Source organism: Podarcis raffonei, chromosome 17 (genome assembly GCF_027172205.1).
Source record: "Podarcis raffonei isolate rPodRaf1 chromosome 17, rPodRaf1.pri, whole genome shotgun sequence".
In the NCBI taxonomy this organism is placed as follows: domain Eukaryota; kingdom Metazoa; phylum Chordata; class Lepidosauria; order Squamata; family Lacertidae; genus Podarcis; species Podarcis raffonei.
In genome coordinates, this window is record NC_070618.1 from 34,189,599 (window position 1) to 34,212,037 (window position 22,439).

The 22,439-nt window shown below is 46.7% G+C and overlaps 1 protein-coding gene across 2 annotated transcripts in view; it reads left to right on the top strand.

Moving 5' to 3' along the window:
• The first annotated feature begins 12,086 nt into the window (after positions 1 to 12,086).
• Positions 12,087 to 22,439, top strand: part of PALM3 (paralemmin 3) — a 42,982-nt gene continuing 32,629 nt past the window's right edge. The window contains exon 1 of one of the 2 annotated variants that reach the window (XM_053370669.1): positions 12,087 to 12,486. The gene's annotated coding sequence lies outside the window, so the exon portion shown is untranslated. The remainder of the gene's footprint in view (positions 12,487 to 22,439) is intronic. The other variant, XM_053370670.1, reaches the window with a different exon arrangement.

Sequence of the window (22,439 nt, forward strand, 5' to 3'; positions counted from 1 at the left end):
CAACTTAAAAACAAGATTAAAATACAACATTAAAACATTAAAATGCAGCCTCATCACAGGAGGAGAAAGGAAAAAAGAAAGAGGGGGAGGGAATCAAATTGACTCCAAGCCAAAGGCCAGGTGGAACAACTCTGTCTTACAGGCCCTGCGGCAAGAAATCAGATCCTGCAGGGCCCTGGTCTCATGAGGCAGAGCGTTCCACCAGGCCGGAGCCAGTGTTGAAAAGGCCCTGGCTCTGGTTGAGGCTAATCTGACTTCCTTAGGGCCCGGGACCACTAGGGTGTTGCTATTTATGGGCCTTGAGGCTCTCCGTGGGGCATACTGAGAGAGGCGGTCCCGTAGGTACAAGAGTCCTAGGCCGTGAAGGGCTTTAAAGGTCAAAACCAGCACCTTAAATCTGACCCTGTACTCCACCGGGAGCCAGTGCAGCTGGAAAAGCACTGGGTGAATATGCTCCCATGGCAGAGACCCCGTGAGGAGCCTCGCTGCAGCATTCTGCACCCGCTGGAGTTTCTGGGACAGCTTCAAGGGCAGCCCCGCGTAGAGCAAATTACAGTAGTCAAGCCTGGTGACCGTCAGGGTGGCCAGGTCGGGGCGGGAAAGGTAAGGGACCAACTGCATTCTGCATGAGTTGTGGAGCTGGGGAGAATCAAGCTTTCTTCACCATCAGAATTTCTGACCCCCTTCCTGTAGAGACTCCAGGGAAGTGGGGGGGGGGGACATGGGAACTCCCTTGGGCAGGGTCTTCCTTTCACCAGGCTAGTAACACCCCCTGCCTCTGCTACACACTAACATTCTTGCCCCATACATTTGCGGCAGAGACAGGATTTCTCCTCCCTGCTCAGAACATTCCTTGCATTATTTTTTGGTGGAAAAGCAGCATACAAATAAATCAGGATCAGGAACGGTAGGCCTTTTAATGCTTGTAAAACACATTTATCAACAAGCAGTCACAGAACTTGGTGGGCCTATTAAGGGTTTCTGGTTGTCCACTGTGTGAAAACAGAATGCTGGACTGAGGTAAGGTAAAAAAGGTAAAGGACCCCTGGATGGTCAAGTCCAGTCAAAGGCGACCATGGGGTTGTGGTGCTCATCTCGCTTTCAGACCAAGGGAGCCGGCGTTTGTCTGCAGACAGCTTTCCGGGTCATGTGGCCAGCATGACAAAGCAGCTTCTGGTGCAACAGAACATCATGAGAGAAGCCAGAGTGCACAGAAACGCCATTTACCTTCCTGCCGCGGTGATATCTATTTATCTACTTGCATTAGTGTGCTTTTGAACTGCTAGGTCGGCAGAAGCTGGGACAGAGCAATGGGAGCTCACCCTGTCTCTGGGATTCGAACCGCCGACCTTCTGATTGGCGAGTCCAAGAGGCTCAGTGGTTTAGACCACAGCACCACCCACATCCAGTGTTGGCCTAGAAAGGCCATGATCTAATCCGGCTGGGCTCTTTTCATCAACAGCAGTTCACATTTCAGCTTCTGTGAGATATACAAGCACACACACCCCACCCACTTATGCAGGGTTTTTGTTCTGGGCCCCCAAGTGCGTAAGTGAAATTGTGTAAATTGGGGAGCATCCTCTTAAAAACCTTTAAATACCTTCCTGTTTGGGCTGAACTACCCATTAGATGCCAATGCATGCCTAGCTGTTGTTTGTGGATGGAACAGGTGAGGCTTGTACCTCCTAATAGTTATTTCCTTCCCAGTTCCTGGTCCAAGAGACCCCTTTGTGTTGATTCCAACTTCAGGCAGGTGTCAAGCAGGTGAACCAAAGCCTGACCCGTCATGAGGCTTATTGCCTTATGCACAGGGAGAGGGGTCTCTCACAACTTGCATTGCCTGCTACGCTTTCCCAGTGTGAGACCTGACTCGTCAACAGTTCCTTTGCTGCCACTCGATAAAATGCAAATCAAGAGAACAAATAGTGTCTATGCTCCTGGCTTAAGGAAGTTGCAGCATGGAATTTTAGGCAAGGCTCTAAGAAAAATTGAATTTGGGGTGGGGAAATAGTTGGCTAAAAAGCAGGGGGAGGGCTGTATGATTTTCTGGCTTTCGGGGGGGGGGGGGCATGCTGTAATGCACTGGCCATTTCATCCTTCCCAGGGAGGATTCCAAGGGGAGATTAAAGAAGGACAGGAACAAAGGCAGAGCTTTTAGGGTTGACCTTTTGCCATTGTGCTCCCAAGCTGCCCCAGCACATGATCTAAGGCAGGGGTCAGCAACCTTTTTCAGCCGGGGGCCGGTCCACTGCCCCTCAGACCATGTGGTGGGCCAGACTATATTTTGAAGAGAAAAAAATATGAGCAAATTCCTATGCCCCACAAATAACCCAGAGATGCGTTTTAAATAAAAGGACACATTCTACTCATGTAAAAACACGCTGATTCCCGGACCATCTGCGGGCCGGATTGAGAAGGCGATTGGGCCTTATCTGGCCTCCGGGCCTTAGTTTGCTACCCATGATGCAATCGGTGCAGGTAATGCTGATCAGCATTGCAATGGCAGGCCTTGCCTCCCTCTCTCTCCCTCTCTCTCCCTCTCTCTCTCTCTCACACACACACACACACACACAGTCATACCTTGGAATTCAAACTGAATCCGTTCCAGAAGTCCGTTCGACTTCCAAAACGTTTGGAAACCAAAGCACAGCTTCTGACTGGCTGCAGCAAACTCCTGTAGCCAATCGGAAGCTGCAAAAGCCCCTTCGGATGTTCGGCTTCCAAAAATAGTTTGCAAACTGGCCCCCGGGCCTTAGGTTGCCTACCCCTGATCTAAAGGCTGCACCCCGGCATCTTGTTTGATACAGCCACATGTTCTGCAGTGCTGCTGCCCCCCCCCCAGTCACAGGCCGCATCACCCCTGAAAAGACTGCAGCTGTGTGCCATGAGACCTGGACGAGGAGGGAGGGGTGGGGGGGCGGAGAGAGAGAGCCAGCTCAAGTTCTGTTGTTTGATGGGATTAGAGGACGCTCAAGGACTTGAATAACTGCGATCAGGCTGAGAGGCTTTGCACAACCACCCTTCCCTGCCCAGCACAGACTGGATCCACGCCCTCCCGCGTGCAGGTTGGAAGCAGGCAGGCAGGCAGGCCTGGTACGCCGAGGTACGAAGCTCAGTGCTGCTCCTTCCTGGGATCTGAGAGTCACAAAGTCACCCCGTGCCTGGCGAAGTTATGATTATCCAGGCTGGAACCGGGGAAATCCAGATTCCAGAGCCTCTGGCGATTGGTAGGAGGAAATGTTCCTTCAAAAGTGTTTCACGTCACCCAGGAGAGATTGGGATCAGTTCTGTGAATGGAAGGGGGAGGAAAGCTCCGAGGGAAAGAGAGGCAGGGCCCAAGGTCAACCACGCAGGGTGAGCGTGATGGCACCCACATCTATTTTTATATATATATATAATTTTTTTACTAGTTTTCAACATAGCATTTTCAACAATAATTAAACGTACTTTAACATCTTATACATTTTTTTTTTTACTTCCATCAATCACATCTGAAAATTTTCCAATCTATTTACTTGATTTACATTTCTTATTTTCACTGTTGTTGTTGTTTAGTCGTGTCCGACTCTTCGTGACCCCATGGACCAGAGCACGCCAGGCACTCTTGTCTTCCACTGCCTCCTGCAATTTGGTCAAACTCATGCTGCTAGCTTTGAGAACACTGTCCAACCATCTTGTCCTCTGTCATCCCCTTCTCCTTGTGCCCTCAATCTTTCCCAACACCAGGGTCTTTTCCAGGGAGTCTTCTCTTCTCATGAGGTGGCCAAAGTCTTGGAGCCTCAGCTTCAGGATCTGTCCTTCCAGTGAGCACTCAGGGCTGATTTCCTTCAGAATGGAGAGGTTTGATCTTCTTGCAGTCCATGGGACTCCCAAGAGTCTCCTCCAGCACAATAATTCAAAAGCATCAATTCTTCGGCGATCAGCCTTCTTTATGGTCCAGCTCTCACTTCCATACATCACTACTGGGAAAACCATAGCTTTAACTTTGTCGGCAAGTTATTTTCACTATTACATTTAAATCTCAAGACTAATATCTCTCTTCTTTGCAATATTTCATAGACGGCACCCACATCTCAGAGGGCCACTGCTGGGGGAGCAGAGGTGAAAGTGAGGCACAGACATATTTAGGGGTGGCAGTGAATTAGCATGTGTTTGATGCACCTCACATTCCTTTGCACGTGGTCTGTGAACTGGGGCCCAGCATGCTTTTTCCCACCGCAAGGGAGCCTTGCGTGCCTTTTCCAGATCATGAGGTACAGTTGCTTGAGATAGTCAAATGCCAGGGGCTGGCAGTGAGAACTACATCACCACATTGCAGGAGGACCACAACTTCTTCTCTCAATAGCCACACACTTGGTTTCATCCATAGTCCCTTGTTCTGTTTTTTAAAAAATATTTTATTGATTTTATGTACAATCTTTACAACAGAGGACTTTACAACCAACATAAACCAAGATAGAAGCAGTAACACGACTCTCGTGTTTTCATTTGTACTAAATTCTTCTCAGATTTCCTTATTTTACTATTCTTTAACTTAAGTCTTCTTCTTTTAATTCCTTGTTCTTAACCTCCTAAATTGCATGTTTGTCCTCTACAATTTTCCAATTACTGCCTTATACCTCCCTCCCCCTTTACCCATTACAGTGGTACCTCGGGTTAAGAACTTAATTCATTCTGGAGGTCCGTTCTTAACCTGAAACTGTTCTTAACCTGAGGTACCACTTTAGCTAATGGGGCCTCCTGCTGCCACTGTGCCGCCGGAGCACGATTTCTGTTCTTATCCTGAAGCAAAGTTCTTAACCCAAGGTACTATTTCTGGGTTAGCAGAGTCTGTAACCTGAAGCGTCTGTAACCCGAGGTACCACTGTACTTCCCTTCAGCCATGTGCGATCTTCTCTTCATACTGTTATTTCTTGTTGTGTTGATAGCTATGAAGTTTGTTTTTCCATTTGTACTGTAATATTCTCTTGTATCCTTGCGTACTTCAGGTTACTGCATGTTAAATTTAAGCTCTGAAACCAAATCTTATCATATATTCCTGTACACATTCCCATTCTTTGTAAATTCTGGGCGTCTGCCTTCTCTAAGCACTGCTAGAAGTTCTTTCCTGCTTATTTTTATGCTGCCTTTCTGCAAAAAAGATTGAAATGCATGAAGCAAACAAAGTCATGAGAGCATACATACTCAGCGGCAGCCTGTCTTGCCCTGGCTTCCGAAGCATGGGGTTATTTGCAGTAAATGGACCGTAAGAGATTTCTTTTTGAAAAAATGAAGAGCGCTTAATCTTCCAGAATCCAAAGGATCAAGTTGTGTTGCTTGTTGGCAGCAGCTCAGGTACATTCTAAAGATCTTAGATGCAACTACCCAGGACTTTGCTTAGCCCAGGCCGCAAAGCAGAGGGACCTTCTGATATTAAACGACAATATAGAGGGGGATTGCCCTGGGAAATACACCCACTTCACAAAGTTTGGCGGTAGTGTCATAGATTATATCTTAATCTCAAGATTTGCATACAAGTTTGTCACGGAGTTCCAAGTGGGCTATTACATTGAAAGCGACCACTTACCCTTAACTCTGGCTTTTGCAGGTCCGCTCCTCAACAATTCTATCGTAAAACCGCAATATAGCCCTAATGCAAATCTTGGCATATCCGCAGCTAAAAGAATCAACTGGTTCCCCCTCCTGAACACAGCCCTGGCTCACCTTCTTCAAATAGCTGAGCTAAAGGACATCCATACTGCGATTATATCCGCTAACTCCGCTGCTGAGGCCATGGAACTATTCAAGACACTCACAGAAAGGCTAAAACTATACTTGTCAGGGGCTCAGGAGCAGAAGCACAGGGGAGAGAGGAAATGGAGAGCAAAGGGGAGGAATCCGAGGGCAGCGTAGGGGAGTATGACAGTGACCCGAGAGATTCCATGAGCTTCTCCAGCGAATCAGAAGATTCCCAGAAGGGGGCGCCGATGGTCAGGGCAAGGGGGGTCCCAGGGGGGACGCACCAGAAACAAGGGGCCAGCGGGGACTCCCAAAGCAGCAGCGGGGGATCAGGACCAGCTTCCCCACCAGAGCGTAGTGGGGGGGAAGAGTCACATGTGTCAGGACCAGCGTCTCCTCCAGCGGGGAGAGAAGATGAGTCAGGGCTGACCACGCCCCCATCGGAAAGTGGGGAAACGGAGGGGAGGTCAGTTCCAGCTAGCCTCCCCGAAGGGGGGAGCAGTGACAGCAGCAGTGCAATGGTCAGGAGGAAAGTTGCAGGCTGGGCGCGCGCGCCAAGTTCAAATGTACAGGTGCGCGGGACAGCAGGAAACCCGGATTGGGAACCAGGTCCTAAAGCCCGCCGGAGGGAGGGGGAAGATTCAGGGGACTCAGCGTCAGAAGAGTCTAGGAAGGGCGAGACCCCGACGGACAGGCGGAACCAGAGGAGGAAAGAGCAAAGGAAGAGGTGGAGCAAGGCTAGGGTCTTAAACTGGTGTCTGGGGGGAGGAGATTCAGACGGAGCTTCAGCGGTCTAGAGTTTGAGACGTAGGGCTGCACGCTGCGGCTGTGAAAGTGAAACTGAACTTCAATAAAGACTTTCATACTTAACAACGAAGCAGCGTTGGTCCTTTGTGAGCTGGGACCTCGGGCAGCTCTGACAACACTTAACAACCGTGATCCAAAATACTGCCACAAAAAGGTTAACGGAATTTGCCACCTGGTTTGACTCCGAGTGCAGACAGGCAAAGGGACACCTGCAGAGAGCTTACCATAAATATAGGACCTCCAGGTCACCTCTCTAATTTACTGCATACATTTCTCTTAGATGGAAGTACATTCAATAACTGTTACTATTTGGAAAGGCTGTTATTTGACTGGGGAAGAGGAAAGAAATTGAGTACACTCCAGTGTACACGGAGAAATTAAATATTATATTACATTTATTACAAATATTCACTATATTAAACATTCTGTTCAATACCACAGACATGGGCGCAAGTTAGTGACAGAGATTTACCAGGGACAGAAAACAGGATAACTAAAGGTGTTTGGAGCATATGCAGACTCCAGGTTCAGAAACTGATTCCTGATCCTCACAGTGCACCCTTTCTAAACAGAAACAGGCAGGAAACCAGAGGCGGGGTCTATCCTCAATTGAATTTTCTACTCTTTGACTGGTTTCATACCTAGATTGCCGCAAAGGAACAGATCTCTGCCTTCTTTCACACCCTGTTCCCCCCCCCCATCTGCCAAAGACTTTTCACAAACCAGGAGCTCATCTAGTTGAGCCAATACTTCCCAAATTCAGATCTTTCCCACCCTAGTGGCCTCAAGTGCTCCTGTGAGATTGCTGCTCAGCAATCATCTGAAAGCTGAATTATAAAGGTAAAGGGACCCCTGACCATTAGGTCCAGTCGTGACCGACTCTGGGGTTGCGGCGCTCATCTCGCTTTATTGGCCGAGGGAGCCGGCATACAGCTTCCGGGTCATATGGCCAGCATGACTAAGCCACTTCTGGTGAACCAGAGCAGCGCACGGAAACGCCGTTTACCTTCCCGCCGGAGTGGTACCTATTTATCTACTTGCACTTTGACGTGCTTTCAAACTGCTAGGTTGGCAGGAGCAGGGACCGAGTAATGGGAGCTCACCCCGTTGTGGGGATTCGAACCGCCAACCTTATGATTGGCAAGCCCTAGGCTCTATGGTTTAACCCACAGTGCCACCCGGGTCCCTTATAAAGCTGAATTATAGGCCCCCATAAAAAACAGAAGCAAAGAAAAATGTGAAGTAAACGACAGGCTAGCAGCTCTTCACTGGTACTAATGGCCACAGAACAACGCACAAGGCCTACACAGATATGAAATGCCTTTAGTTCATTGTAAGTAGGAGAGAGTATTCTCTGTGCCTTGAAAGAAAAGAAAAAAAAGACTCTGTGCCAAGGCACCAGGCACATACTTTGGTCCTGGCAGGTATTATGTATGCAGAGAGCTTCTGAGTTGTCAGGAAACATCCTTTTTATTTAAAAGGATTCCATCATATATGATTCCACTAATCTACTTTGACACAATATCAGAGCATTGCACCCCATCATGCCTGTTAGATCTCCTAGATCATGTAATGTAACAGGGTGGAGTGGGGTGGAAAGACAGATCTTGGGTGGATCTTGAATAATAAGTAGATGATGAAGAATCCTCCCCTCTCCTCCTCCAACACCCTTCCAAGTCAATCAAGAAGAATGTCATCTATTTCTGTCTTGCTAATCGCCAGCCCTCCCTTGCTAGGGCAGTGTTTGGTACACAGTCGTCTTTAGAGTCCTAAGCTGATTAATATTCCTTGAAGGAGAGATGGGAAACCTCAGGGAAGAACTATTAGCGGAGAGATGGAACCTCAAAGCACCACTGATTCCTTAGGCACATAAAAACAGCATTTTAGTGTGTGTATGTGTATAATTTTTATTAAATTTTCTGTTTTACAATTTAAAACACTCATTTAAACATCCTTAAAATATCAGTGACTTCCCTTCTTCTCTTTCCCTGCTTCATTTTGCATATCATAAAGCTCTGAATACTTTACATAAACTAAACCATTCAGTATTCCATTACAGTGGTACGTCTGGTTAAGAACTTAATTCGTTCTGGAGGTCTGTTCTTATCTTGAAACTGTTCTTAACCTGAAGCACCACTTTAGCTAATGGGGCCTCCTGCTGCCGCTGCGCCGCCGGAGCCCGATTTCTGTTCGCATCCTGAAGCAAAGTTCTTAACCCGAGGTACTATTTCTGGGTTAGCGGAGTCTGTAACCTGAAGCATCTGTAACCTGAAGCGTATGTAACCTGAAGTGTATGTAACCCAAGGTACCATTGTATTACATCCATCAAAATTTATTTACACTGTTGAATTTATCTTAAAGCTGCCAAGGTCTTCAAGTGTACACAATTTCCCCCCATATATTCCAATCTTCTCTAAACGTATGTTCTTCTTGTTCTCTTTTTCTATATGTTAAGTCCGCAAGCTGAGCATATATTCCATCAGCTTCAGTTGCCATCCTTCTTTGGTTGTGACCTCGCTCGTTTTCTGTTTTGGGGCTAACAAAACACAGGCCAAAGTATTGGCATACATAAATAACATTTTAACATACTAACAGAATTTCAGTGTCAAGCAATAAGAATTAGCAGCTGGGCACTCAAGTGTTTAATTTGTAAGAACTGCTTTTCTTGCTTCATCTGTGGAATGGAAATTTGAGCAATTGTAAAAGCAGTTTGCAAATTAAGAGCGATAGGTAAGAAGCAGCACATGCATACGATGAAGGACATACTTGCTGGTAGCAGGTACTGAAATATGGGGGTGCAAGAAATGCAGTGGGGTGTGAGGAAGAAGACCCAGCAGCCAGTTACAGAAAAGTGAGAGGAAGGAGGCTGTGAAAGGCTGGGAAGTAGGCACACTACATTGGCTTGCCAGCAGGGGGCGCAACAGAACTAACCAGAAATGTTCTTACCCATCCTGCCAAAAGTGACAGCTGTTCAGATCTAACGCACATGTAATGAAGTGTTTTGTTGTGCTGGCTTTTATGGGCTGGGTTCTACCAACCTCGTGAATGACAATTTGCCGGAATACTAGAGAGCATGATACATTGCATTTACATCTCCTATTTTCTCCAAATAGCTTGTGGTTTTCCAGATCTTTTTGCATCAGGAAATGCCTTTTGCCGGATCATGCCCATGGTTCCTCTAGTTCCTTATTGCCTGCACTGGCCACCTGGCAGCATTCCCCAGGGTGTCTTTATTTTTTTTAAAAAAAATATTTATACTTTTCAAGTTTATACATTTCATTAGTTTTACAATCAATTTAACATTTCAAAGTTTGACTTTCTTCCCCCTCTTTCTGCGGTTCCTTAAATTTATTTTTCAATATCTTCTGCACATCCAAATTCATTTAATTTGCTCATTTAATTATCTACTTTAAATATGTACTCTTATTACAATAATCCTGCCAATGTTTTTATCTGTTTGCAACTTATCTGCAAATATTCAATAAACCATTTCCATTCTTTTATAAAATGTTTGTTATCTTGATTTCTTATTCTTCCAGTCAGTTTTGTCATTTCTGCGTATTCCATAAGTTTTCGCATCCATTCTTCCTTTGCTGGGACTTAGGTAGCTCTGTCCCTATAATTCCCAAATAAAAGGTTCTGGTTTGTTTTTTTACAAAAGTTATTTTGAATATCCTTTTCAATTCATTGTATATCATTTCCCAGTGAGCTTTAACCTTACTACAAGACCACCACTTATGATAAAATGAACCTTCTTTCTCTTTACATTTCCAACACTTATTTGATTTAGATTTATACATTTTTGCCAGTTTACTAGGTGTTAGACACCAACGATATGTCATTTAAATATAATTTTCTCTTAAACCATAACATGCTGTAAATTTTATATCCATATTCCACAGTCGTTCCTACGCTTCCATGTCTATTCTGTGACCGATATCTAATGTATACATTAGCGGCTTAAAACACAGTGAGGTCATCCCCCTCATTTTTGTGCTTCAAATCACATTTGTAGCATTGCTGTGCACACCAGGGTGTGTGTGTGTGTGTGTGTGTGTGTGTGTGTGTGTGTGTGTGTAAGGATGTCTTCACTTAATGTGTATTACCCAAATTGTTTCGCCACACCTGCAACCCTCCCGACTTCTATTCAAGGAAGCTGTCAACCGCACAAGGGCAGAGGCTGTCTGAAGCGTACATAGCTCAGCTTAACCACAGCTTGTGTTTTCAAGTTGGATGGAAGCTAGTTTGAGGGAAAGCGTATCAAACAGGGGCATCATTTCCTTGTATCATGGAATTACAGCGTTGGAAGGCACCCAAAGTTACATCTAGTTCAAGCCCGTAATGCAGGAATACTTGGCAGATGGTCGTCCAGTGACAGACAGAGGCATTTTTTGAGAAACTAGTATGGAATACCCTACCTGCCCGCAGACTGTCTCGCCAGAGTGGTGCATGCTCTGGTTATCTCCTGCTTAGACTACTGCAATGCACTCTACGTGGCGCTACCTTTGAAGGTGACCCGGAAACTGCAATTAATCCAGAATGCGGCAGCAAGACATGTGACTGGGAGCGGCTGCCAAGACCACATAACACCGGTCCTGAAAGACCTTCCTTGGCTCCCAGTACATTTCTGAGCACAATTCAAAGTGTTGGTGCTGACCTTTAAAGCCCTAAAGGGCCTTGGTCCAGTATATCTGAAGGAGCGTCTACACCCACATTGTTCTACTCGGACACTAAGGTCCAGAGCCGAGGGCCTTCTGGCGGTTCTCTCACTGCGAGAAGCCAAGTTACAGGGAACCAGGCAGAGGGCCTTCTCGGTAGTGGCACCCGCCCTGTGGAATGCCCTCCCACCAGATGTCAAAGAGAACAACAACTACCAGACTTTTAGAAGACAATTCAAAGTGTTGGTGCTGACCTTTAAAGCCCTAAATGGCCTCAGCCCAGTATACCTGAAGGAGCATCTCCACCCCCATTGTTCAGCCCGGACACTGAGGTCCACCTCTGAGGGCAGTTCCCTCACTGCGAGATATGAGGTTACAGGGAACCGGGCAGAGGGTGGCGCCCACCTTGTGGAATGCCCTTCCATCAGATGTCACGAGAAGAAACAACTACCCGACTTTTAGAAGACATCTGAAGGCAGCCCTGTTTAGGGAAGTTTTTAATGTTTGGAGTTTTATCACTTCTTAAAAAAATTATTATTGTTATTATTCTGTTGGGAGCCACCCAGAGTGGCTGGAAAAACCCAGCCAGTTGGGGTGGGGTATAAATAATAATAATAATAGTTGTTTTATTATTATTATTATTATTATTATTATTATTATTATTATTATTATTATTTGTGGCTAACGGACATATGTACTTGGCTTCAAACACCAGTGGTGAGGGCACATTGGGGCTGGAGTAAGCAGTAAGCAGTAATGCATACATAGACTAATTGTCAGGCTGTGTATGAGAGAGAGGGAGAGGGCGAAAAACAGGCAGGTAACTAAACAAGGCAGCCCAGGAATGCTGGTAAATAATTCAGCCAGACAGCTGATAACGTCTCTGACCCAGGAAGGCGGAGGGGAGGAAGGTTTTCAAGGGCGCCAGGACCCGGAATCACTTTTGCCGGCTGTGGAGAAACTCTCTTCCCTTTGCCCAAGTCTGCCTGCCTCTCAGCTTTCCCTGAACTCAAACCGGCCTGACCAGCTTTCTTCTCCATCTCTGCCTCTGGACACACACGCACGCCGGGGATCGAAGCCAAACTGGGCCCTGCTGAGTTGGAGATGTGGAGAGATGCCTCCTCTTTGACTTTGCCGTTCGGGCAATGCAGAGGTATCTCTTTGTGCTTCTGATCTGAGCGGGGCAGAGGGGGGCTGGGAGCGCACCCTCCCCTCCCAGGCACACGCTTCACCCCCCAGGCACAGCCGGAGGTCTCACCTGGAGGAGAGGCAGCTCACATTTGGGGCACTGGCTGCTGCAAAGGTAAGTGAAAAGAACAGAGGGGTAAAAGCAGAGTAGCTGTGGTAGGGAGGTAGGATTGTAGACTTGGAATGGATGCCAGGCAGGTCATCTATTCCAACCCCCCGCAGTGAAGGAAAGGACCTACAGTGCCAGTGTTGGCCTGCAGGCTTGGAGAGGGTGGCATAGTGCTAGACAAGGGGAAATGCTTTGACTGAAAGCAAGGCAAAACTCATAAAAGCACAATACCGAGATTATTATTATTATTTTCCTCTTGGATTGGAACAGGGCCAAGGTAGCTCCCTTCTGCCATTTAAGAAATCTGGAAATTGGCCAAAGTGGTTTCTCAGACTGGCACCAATTTGGCTGCTTTTTAAATAGTTCTGCAAAAGAGGGGATTTTGGCAGGTGGTGCTTGCTTATTAGGTAAGGAGCAGAAAAGCTGCACCTGCGGAGACTTCCAAACTCTTGCTTTCCATCACCCAGGTTTCCCAAACATGGATCTCCAGCTGGTTTTGGACTACAATTCCTATCACCCCTGATCACTGCTCCTGCTAACTAGGGAAGATGGGAGTTGTAGCTGGAGACCCAAGTTTGGGAAACCCTAATCTATAGGAACATGGTCCCCCCTCCCCATGCTTACCAGGTCTACAGAATATTGTTTTACGGAGGCAAAGGAAATAACAAACTCAGGTATGCAATGTGGGGCAAAGGGAAGGCCCTATAAGTTGCATCGAGATGTTTGCATGTGCAGGTGACTGTGGCTCGGAGCACTTGTGCCCATTTAAACCTCAGGGGCACCAAACCTTTCGCCTGTACTTCTATGGGTAAAGGTAAAGGGACCCCTGACCATTAGGTCCAGTCGTGGCCAACTCTGGGGTTGTGGTGCTCATCTCGCTTTACTGGCTGAGGAAGCCGGTGTACAGCTTCCGGGTTATGTGGCCAGCAGGACTAAGCCGCTTCTGGCGAACCAGAGCAGTGCACGGAAACACCGTTTACCTTCCCGCCACAGCGGTACCTATTTCTCTACTTGCACTTTGACGTGCTTTCGAACTGCTAGGTTGGCAGGAGAAGGGACCGAGCAACGGGAGCTCACCCCATCGCGGGGATTTGAACCGCCGACCTTCTGATCGGCAAGTCCTAGGCTCTGTGGTTTAACCCACGGCACCACCTGCGTCTCATCATTTCTATGAGTACTTTACATAATGACAGTAGATTCCCTCAAGAAGCTGCTGTGCTGAAGGGAAAATCTGAAGGAAAGCACAACAGCCTATAGGACACTGTCCCAATGTGACTGATTAAAAAAAAGGTCTTTGTACCCAGATTTGCAGGAATTTACAGGGAGCATACATAGGATGACTTACAGGGAACGAATTTCCCATTTAAATCCTTTAACCATCATGTCTCAGGCACAACTGTGCATGTTAAATAAAAACGTAGCAAAAAACACGGGGTGACTTTCCTAATCTCAGAATTTGATTGTGGAGGAAGAGCGGAATCTGAACTGCCTACATTAACACCAAGATGTGTGTGTGCTTGATCCAGATTAACACAGAATATAAAATTCTGTGACCTTGTGATATATTACATTTTTATGATGCATCTATAGCCTCAGGCTGGCCTTGGATTTACTTGGCTGCGCTTGGGAGAGGCAATTAGTGAGATTTTTGTTTCCAGCCTAATACAAGTGTTCCATAGTCGTGTTAATTTCTTCCTAGTGCTTTATCTGCGCTCTCTGAATTTTTCCAGATAGTAACGATTCCTTTACATCATGTGATGCGAGAGCAGCAGTGGGTGAGAGAGCTGGCGGGCAGGGAGGGAAATCTCAGTTCTCGTTGCTGCTAGTCCAGATGAGCTGGTAGGTTCAGCCCAGGAGGCAAGATGACTGTTGCAGCAAAACAACAGTCCCTCAGAACCTCTTTCAACAGGATGTAGAGATGCAGGGCTTGCTTCAGTGGGTGGTAGGGTCTGGCATTTGCTGAGCCCCCAAGATGACAAAGGGCCCACCTGATAATAATAATAATAATAATAATAATAATAATAATAATAATTATTTATTTATACCCCAGCCACTCTGAGTGGCTCCCAAGAGAATATTTAAAATGCGATAAAACATCAAAAACTTCCCTGAACAGGGCTGACTTCATATGTCTTCTAAAAGTCAGACAGTTGTTCATTTCCTTGACATCTAATGGGAGGGCGTTCCACAGGGCGGGCGCCACTACCGAGAAGGCCCTCTGCCTGGTTCCATCCTCACTTTTCCTAGGGCCACCAGAATGACAAGATGAGACAATGTTTGATTCACACATCTCACCCCACAAAAGGTGCCGTGCCCAATGGTCCCCCAAACCATGGAGCTGGTACTAAAATCCAGGATACAGTGGTACCTCGGGTTAAGTACTTAATTCGTTCCGGAGGTCCGTTCTTAACCTGAAACTGTTCTTAACCTGAAGCACCACTTTAGCTAATGGGGCCTCCTGCTGCCACTGCGCCGCCGGAGCACGATTTCTGTTCTTATCCTGAAGCAAAGTTCTTAACCTGAAGCACTATTTATGGGTTAGCGGAGTGTGTAACCTGAAGCGTATGTGACCTGAAGCGTATGTAACCCGAGGTACCACTGTATTCAACTGCTTGGGAATTCCTAGAACCCAGCACACTCCAAGCAGAGCTGCCTCACCCATGAGGCAAGGCGAAGCAACCGCCTTGGGCAGGAGAATCCACAAGGGCAGCAAATCTTGATGTAGATCTTTATTTCCCCACCCTCTTTTTTCCTGATGAAAATCTTCACTCGCCCATTCTTCCATGGCAGGGAGGGGGTGCCATTTTGCCAAAATGTCTTGGGCAAGCCTTGACTTCAGCTATGTCATTGGGAGGTGCTGAGGGTCTCTTGAGCATGCTATGGCTCAAGAGCCCACTAATTATTATTATTATTATTATTATTTATTATTTCCCCCTGCCCATCTCATTGGGTTTCCCCAGCCACTCTGGGCGGCTCCCAACAGAATATTAAAAACACAATAAACATCAAACTTTAAAAACTTCCTTAAACAGGGCTGCCTTCAGATGTCTTCTAAAAGTCAGATAGTTGTTTAGTTCCTGGACATCTGATGGGAGGGCGTTCCACAGGGCGGGTGCCACTACCGAGAAGGCCCTCTGCCTGGTTCCCGGTAACCTCACTTCTCGCAGTGAGCTAAACAAATGGTGATCTCTATTGGTTGAATCACAGCCTGCACTGTGACACAAGATGTTGTTGTGTGTAACTGGGCCTCTTGGCATCATGGGAAATGTAGTTTACATGTTGAAAGACACCATATGCCAGCAGCGGCTAGAGTGGCAGCGAAGGAGTCCACCCCTCCCCCCACTCCCTGGCTTGTTCATAAGACCTACAGATGAACAGGATCGGGTCCCTACCTGCCCCCCACCCCCCAGTGCACAGGTGTCTTATCTGTAGGCAATTCAAGCTCTGACATGTTATCTAAATCAATTAATTCAATTAGCAGATTATTTACTGATGTAGCTCCACTCAGAAATAACAGGAAGAATGCTTCCTCCGTTAAGTTAGGCAAGGCAGCATCTGGAAATGTTTGTGCCCTAGCACAACATTTTAATACATTTAGATTAATATGTTTATCAATAACTTTGAATTGATAGCAATTAGCTACAGACTGTAGCTTTCTCCCTTTTTTGTATCTGTTTGCCTGTTGACAGGCTTCTGGATGGTGTGCATATGGCAAACACTCAGTAGACCCAGGGTGGATCTGCACACAGGGAAAAAACCACATGCTATAAATATGTCAGAAATTAAATCCTTATAACAAAGTTTAAAAAACCACTATGTAAAATTGTTGCATTCAACACACTGTTTTATGACTAACGTAGGAGAGGCCCCAGGTCACAGTTGGGTTTTATCATTACTCTGCTTGAACAGTGTGAGATACAGAAGTTTCTGTTTGTGAGAATATGTGTGAGTGAGAGAGATCATAATGATATCAGGGTTCCTGGCTGCGCAGAGAGTCTACAGAGATAGATAGATAGATAGATAGATAGATAGATAGATAGATAGATGATAGATAGATAGATAGATAGATATAGATAGATAGATAGATAGATAGATATAGACAGACACATACATACAGTTGTACCTTGGTTTTCGAACAGCTTAGTTCTCAAACATTTTGGCTCCCGAACACCGCAAACACAGAAAGAACTGTTCTGGTTTGCAAACTATTTTTGGAAGCCAAACGTCCAATGGGGCTTCCGCGGCTTCCGAAAAGCTGTGCTTTGATTTCCGAACGTTTTGGAAGTCAAACGGACTTCCGGAATGGATTCCATTCGACTTCCAAGGTATGACTGTGTGTGTGTGTGTGTGTGTGTGTATGTGTGTGTGTGTGTGTGAGAGAGAGAGAGAGAGAGAGAGAGAGAGAGAGAGAGAGAGAGAGGCAAGGCCTGCCATTGCAATGCTACTCAGCATTACCTGCACTGATTGAATCATGGGTAGGCAAACTAAGGCCCAGGGGCCGGATCCGGCCCAATCGCCTTCTAAATCCGGCCCACGGACGGTCTGGGAATCAGCGTGTTTTTACACGAGTAGAATGTGTCCTTTTATTTAAAATGCATCTCTGGGTTATTTGTGGGGCGTAGGAATTCATTCATTCCCCCCCCCCAAAAAAAATAGTCTGGCCTCCCACAAGGTCTGAGGGACAGTGGACCGGCCCATGGCTGAAAAAGTTTGCTGACCCCTGGATTGTATGAACAGGGTCGGTGTCACTCTGTAAAAGATTTCCCCAGCCCTGAATAATGCAACAAGTGCTCTCTGCAAGAAGCCTCAGTAGGAGGAGAATCAGCAATACCCGAGATCCCCTTTAAACATTACACAAATGGCATGGCTGCTTGCCACCAGCACATCATGCATCATTATAAAGCTTCCATTCTGTCCTATCACGCTCTTAAGGGCAGTTTGTGCGATTAAATATCGCACCCCATGAGATTTGTTGCCGTGCCTGACCACTTAGGAGGATGGAAACTTTGTGTCACTAGAGCAATGGAGGGAATAACCACAGGAAGATAAATAACCACAGTGTTGCTAAAACCAGGACTGAATTAAACGCTGGAAGCATGGCTGGCCCAGGCATTTTGGTTCCCCCAGTACTTCATTCCTGATGGAATCTGGTAAAAGATGCTGGAGTGCCATTTCCAGAGCCTGCACAGCCTTGTGTGCAACGCAAGAAGAGTTTGGCTTTGATATCCCGCTTTATCACTACCCTAAGGAGTCTCAAAGCGGCTAACAATCTCCTTTCCCTTCCTCCCCCACAACAAACACTCTGTGAGGTGAGTGGGGCTGAGAGACTTCAGAGAAGTGTGACTGGCCCAAGGTCACCCAGCAGCTGCATGTGGAGGAGCGGGGAAGCGAACCCGGTTCACCAGATTACGAGTCCACCACTCTTAACCACTACACCACACTGGCTCTCTCAACTCTCAACTCAACTCTCTCAACTCAACGCAAGAGTTGTGACAGCATCCTTTGTAGTTCAGATGTCCAAGTTAGTCTCAGGACACATTTTTCCTCGCAGTCAGTGCTCTGAGGGCTGGAAGTGTTTTTTTAGCAACATAAACCGTTCTTACAGATTATCAGATTCCATAATAAGCTGGGTGCCACATAGCAATGAAGGATTAATGCTTTCAGATCATGTATGATCAGGCATGGTGGTTTACATGTGCAATCCAAAAATGCTTGGAAAACATATAGGCTATTTTTATTATTATTACCCATGAAATGACAAGCATGCCTTGACATGCCTTGATTACAAGTTTGTAGGGCCACCAGGGGCTGGATAAATTTATCTGGGGGAGGTCCCAGTTCCAGCCCAGTTGTCCATTTCTGCTCCATGGTTTTGCAAGAAATCTAGAGGTGCGCCTCTCAGATTGTATGTTGCTTGTCAATTTAGGACCTTTAAAAATGTCTGTCTGTCCAGTTTAGAGGACGGTTTGGGTTGCTTCTGCACTTGGCCAGCCCTTAGTGTGTGGGGTGTGGGTGGGTATGGGGGTGAGGAAACCAGGATGGGCATATCCCTGGTTGATGGGTCATGCCAAAATCCCAACATCCTAGAAAAATGCAACCTGTGCTGCTGAAAGAAGTAGTGAGACTCATGCAACACGTTGGCAATTAATATACACAGAATAATCAATTATACATTCTTAATCAACCTTTTGAGAAAAATACAAAACATTAAACAAAGCCACAGAGACTTGCAAACTACCCAACCTAGGATGAACTTATAATGTCTGGTTTCAACAGATTTTTCAAATGCTTAACTCAGTCTTTTAGATAAGTTCATGAAGGTCCAACAAAAGGTCAAGGTCAAGGTAAAGGGACCCCTGACCATTAGGTCCAGTCGTGACCGACTCTGGGGTTGCGGCACTCATCTTGCTTTATTGGCCAAGGGAACCAGCGTACAGCTTCTGGGTCGTGTGGCCAGCATGACTAAGCCGCTTCTGGCGAACCAGAGCAGCGCACGGAAATGCTGTTTACCTTCCCGCCGGAGCGTACCTATTTATCTACTTGCACTTGATGTGCTTTGGAACTGCTAGGTTGGCAGGAGCAGGGACCGAGCAATGGGAGCTCACCCCGTCGCGGGGATTCGAACCACCGACCTTCTGATCGGCAAGCCCTAGGCTCTGTGGTTTAACCCGTAGTGCCACCTGCGTCCCTAGTGGAGTTGTAGATAGATGTTAATGAAGTTGTAGACTGTAGATAGAAACGTCCCAACATCCAGCTACCAAGTGGAAAAATAATTACTCTAGGCCAGGAGCCTCTTGGCGAGCAGCATTGCACCTCAGTTGCAACATTCACCCTCTGCTGCTTCTCAGGTATGTTCCAGGCACCCTTCAGTCCGGCCCACCTCCCTCAGTCATGGGCAACCCCCCCCCTTCTCCAGCATCTATACATATGAGTGGTAAGTCTCTGGACTTCTGACGTCAGACTTCCTGGATCCCAGCCAGGAACAGGATCCGACCATTAGTCCCTTTTGTCCTAGCAAACAACTGTTAGCTCAGTTCCTTTTTGGAAGGCTCTCAGCAAAGTGCTGACCTGCAGGACTCCACAAAAAGGAATTAATAAGCAACCCTATATTATTAAATCATCTATTCCCATCTAATTAATCATTTATCTGTCCAACAAAAAGAAAGCTGGCTATATAACAGTGTTTCATAAACTTCTGGTAGCTGGGGCACTTTTTTTTCTCTGAATCAAAGCGGGGGGCCACTTCTTCACTTTTGCACCCATAAAGACTTATTAACAGAGTGTGAATTAGCTGCCTTCAAAGGAGCCCACCGCTGTGCTTCTGCATGAGTCAGTGTTCTGAGTGAGGCTTCTTTTTGGAGCTAGGCAAGCCCAAAGCAGTCATCGGTCTATTCTGTCTCAGCTAGAATGGGCTTTTTAAAAACCTGGTTGATGCTCTGATCACTGCATTTTTGCATTTCTGCACTGTACATCGTGATGCTGCTACTTTAGCACCTAGAGTGGCTTTCAATGGGCTGCCATGCTAATTTAATTCAATACTAAAGGTAAAGGTAAAGGGACCCCTGACCATTAGGTCCAGTCATGACTGACTCTGGGGTTGTGGCACTCATCTCGCTTTATTGGCCGAGGGAGCCGGCATACAGCTTCCGGGTCATGTGACCAGCATGACTAAGCCGCTTCTGGTGAACCAGAGCAGCACACGGAAACGCCGTTTACCTTCCCGCCGGAGCGTACCTATTTATCTACTTGCACTTTGACGTGCTTTTGAACTGCTAGGTTGGCAGGAGCAGGGACCGAGCAACGGGAGCTCACCCCGTCGCGGGGATTCGAACCGCTGACCTTCTGATCGGCAAGTCCTAGGCTCTGTGGTTTAACCCACAGCGCCGACTGCGTCCCTAATTCAGTACTACTAATAGCAATAATATGGCATAATATATTATTAACGCAGCCTGATAATTTTACTGTTTATACCCCATACATCTTACTGGCTTGCCCCAGAAATTCCGGGCAGCTTCCAACATACCGTATTTTTCGCCCTATAGGACGCACCGTCCCATAAGGCGCACCTAGTTTTTTGGGGGGGAAATAAAGGGAAAAAAATTATTTCCCCCCCAGGCGCGGAGCTGCGGCGGGGGAGGCCCGAGCTTCCCCCGACCCCAGCCCCCAAACAGGCAGCTCTCTGCAAGCCGTGGGAGCCCAGCGCTGGCTCCCGCTGCTTGCTGAGAGGTCCGCGAAGCCTGTGCGCGCTGATCTCAGCACGCGCAGGCTTTGGCATGCAGGCAACTCTCCGCAAGCGGCGGGAGCGCTCCCGCTGCTTGCGGAGAGGTCCGCGAAGCCTGGAGAGTGAGAGGGGTCGTTGCGCACCGACCCCTCCCGCTCTCCAGGCTTCAGCGAAAGCCTGCATTCGCCCCATAGGACGCACACACATTTCCCCTTCATTTTTGGAGGGGAAAAAGTGCGTCCTATAGGGCGAAAAATACGGTATATAAAAACATAATAATACACTAAACATTTTTTTAAAATCTTCCCTGTACAGGATTGCCCTCAGACGGCTCGGGGGTCGGATAACTCCATGCCCTTCAACATTTCTCCAATGAAAATAGGGACGTTCCAGGATCAAATCAGAAACCGGGATGGCTTCTCTAAATCAGTGATGTCCCTGGAAAATAGGGACATTTGGAAGGTCTGGAGGTCAGGGATTGCCCTTGAGGAAGCTCATTACGGCCTGGCTCAGCACAGGTTGTTTGGTTTAACCTAATAGGTATTGTTATGAACGTGGGTGGTCAGTCTGGATGAAATTATTATTATATTATTATCGGTACTTTCCCCCCAAAAAATTTTTAGGGGTCCTCTCATTTTGACTCAAGAAAATAGTTTTATAGTTCAAATTGGGAAAAATAAATACAGTAAATGTACAAAAGGCCGCCATCGAGGGTAGCAACCGAACTGACGATTCACCGTGGTAAAGAAGAAATTATAAATTATAAAATTTTAAGTTTCTTCTCCCATTAGATTCACAAAATGTTTAGGGGTATGCGTACCCCTGCATACCCCCAGAAAAAAGTACTGCTTATTATTATTATTATTATTATTATTATTATTATTATTATTATTAAAATGTATGTAACGCCCTTCATCCAAAGATCACAGGAAGTTTACGGTATAAAAACACAGAAACACATAACATAAAAACAAATAAAACAATAATCCCCCTCATTTTAAAAGGCCACGGATTGTGTAATTAGCCCAAGGCCTGGGAGAAGAGGAATGTTTTCACTGGGTGTCTAAAGATTTGCAGTGAAGGTGAGCCTTCTTGGGGAGTGCATTTCACATATGGGGAGCCACTGCAGAAGAGGCCTGTTCTGATGTATATTTTGCTCTAGGAGGCTTTGTTTGGTCAGAATCGAGTGTACACTTCCCAAGTTTATGCTAAATACATTACATCTGCTAAATGAGCCATCATAGCTGGTGGAGGACTGCAGAAATTTGTGTCCCAGGCTTTTTAGACTCATCTACCCCTGTGCTATCTGAAACCAAAGGGGTGCATTGCTTGCCAGAGGTGATGCATATTGTATGCAGGTGGTGCTGTGGTCTAAACCATTCAGCCTCTTGGGCTTGCTGATCGGAAGGTTGGTGGTTCGAATCCCTGCGACAGGGTGAGCTCCCGTTGCTCTGTGCCAGCTCCTGCCAACCTAGCAGTTCAAAAGCACACCAGCGCAAGTAGATAAATAGGTACTGCTTTGGCAGGAAGGTAAATTGCATTTCCGTGCGCTCTGACACCCGTCACGGTGTTCCATTGCGCCAGAAGCGGTTTAGTCCTGCTGGCCACATGATCTGGAAAGCTGTCTGCGGACAAACGCCGGCTCCCTCGGCCTGAAAGCGAGATGAGCGCCGCAACCCCATAGTCGCCTTTGACTGGACTGAACCGTCCAGGGGTCCTTTATCTTTATCTTTTTATA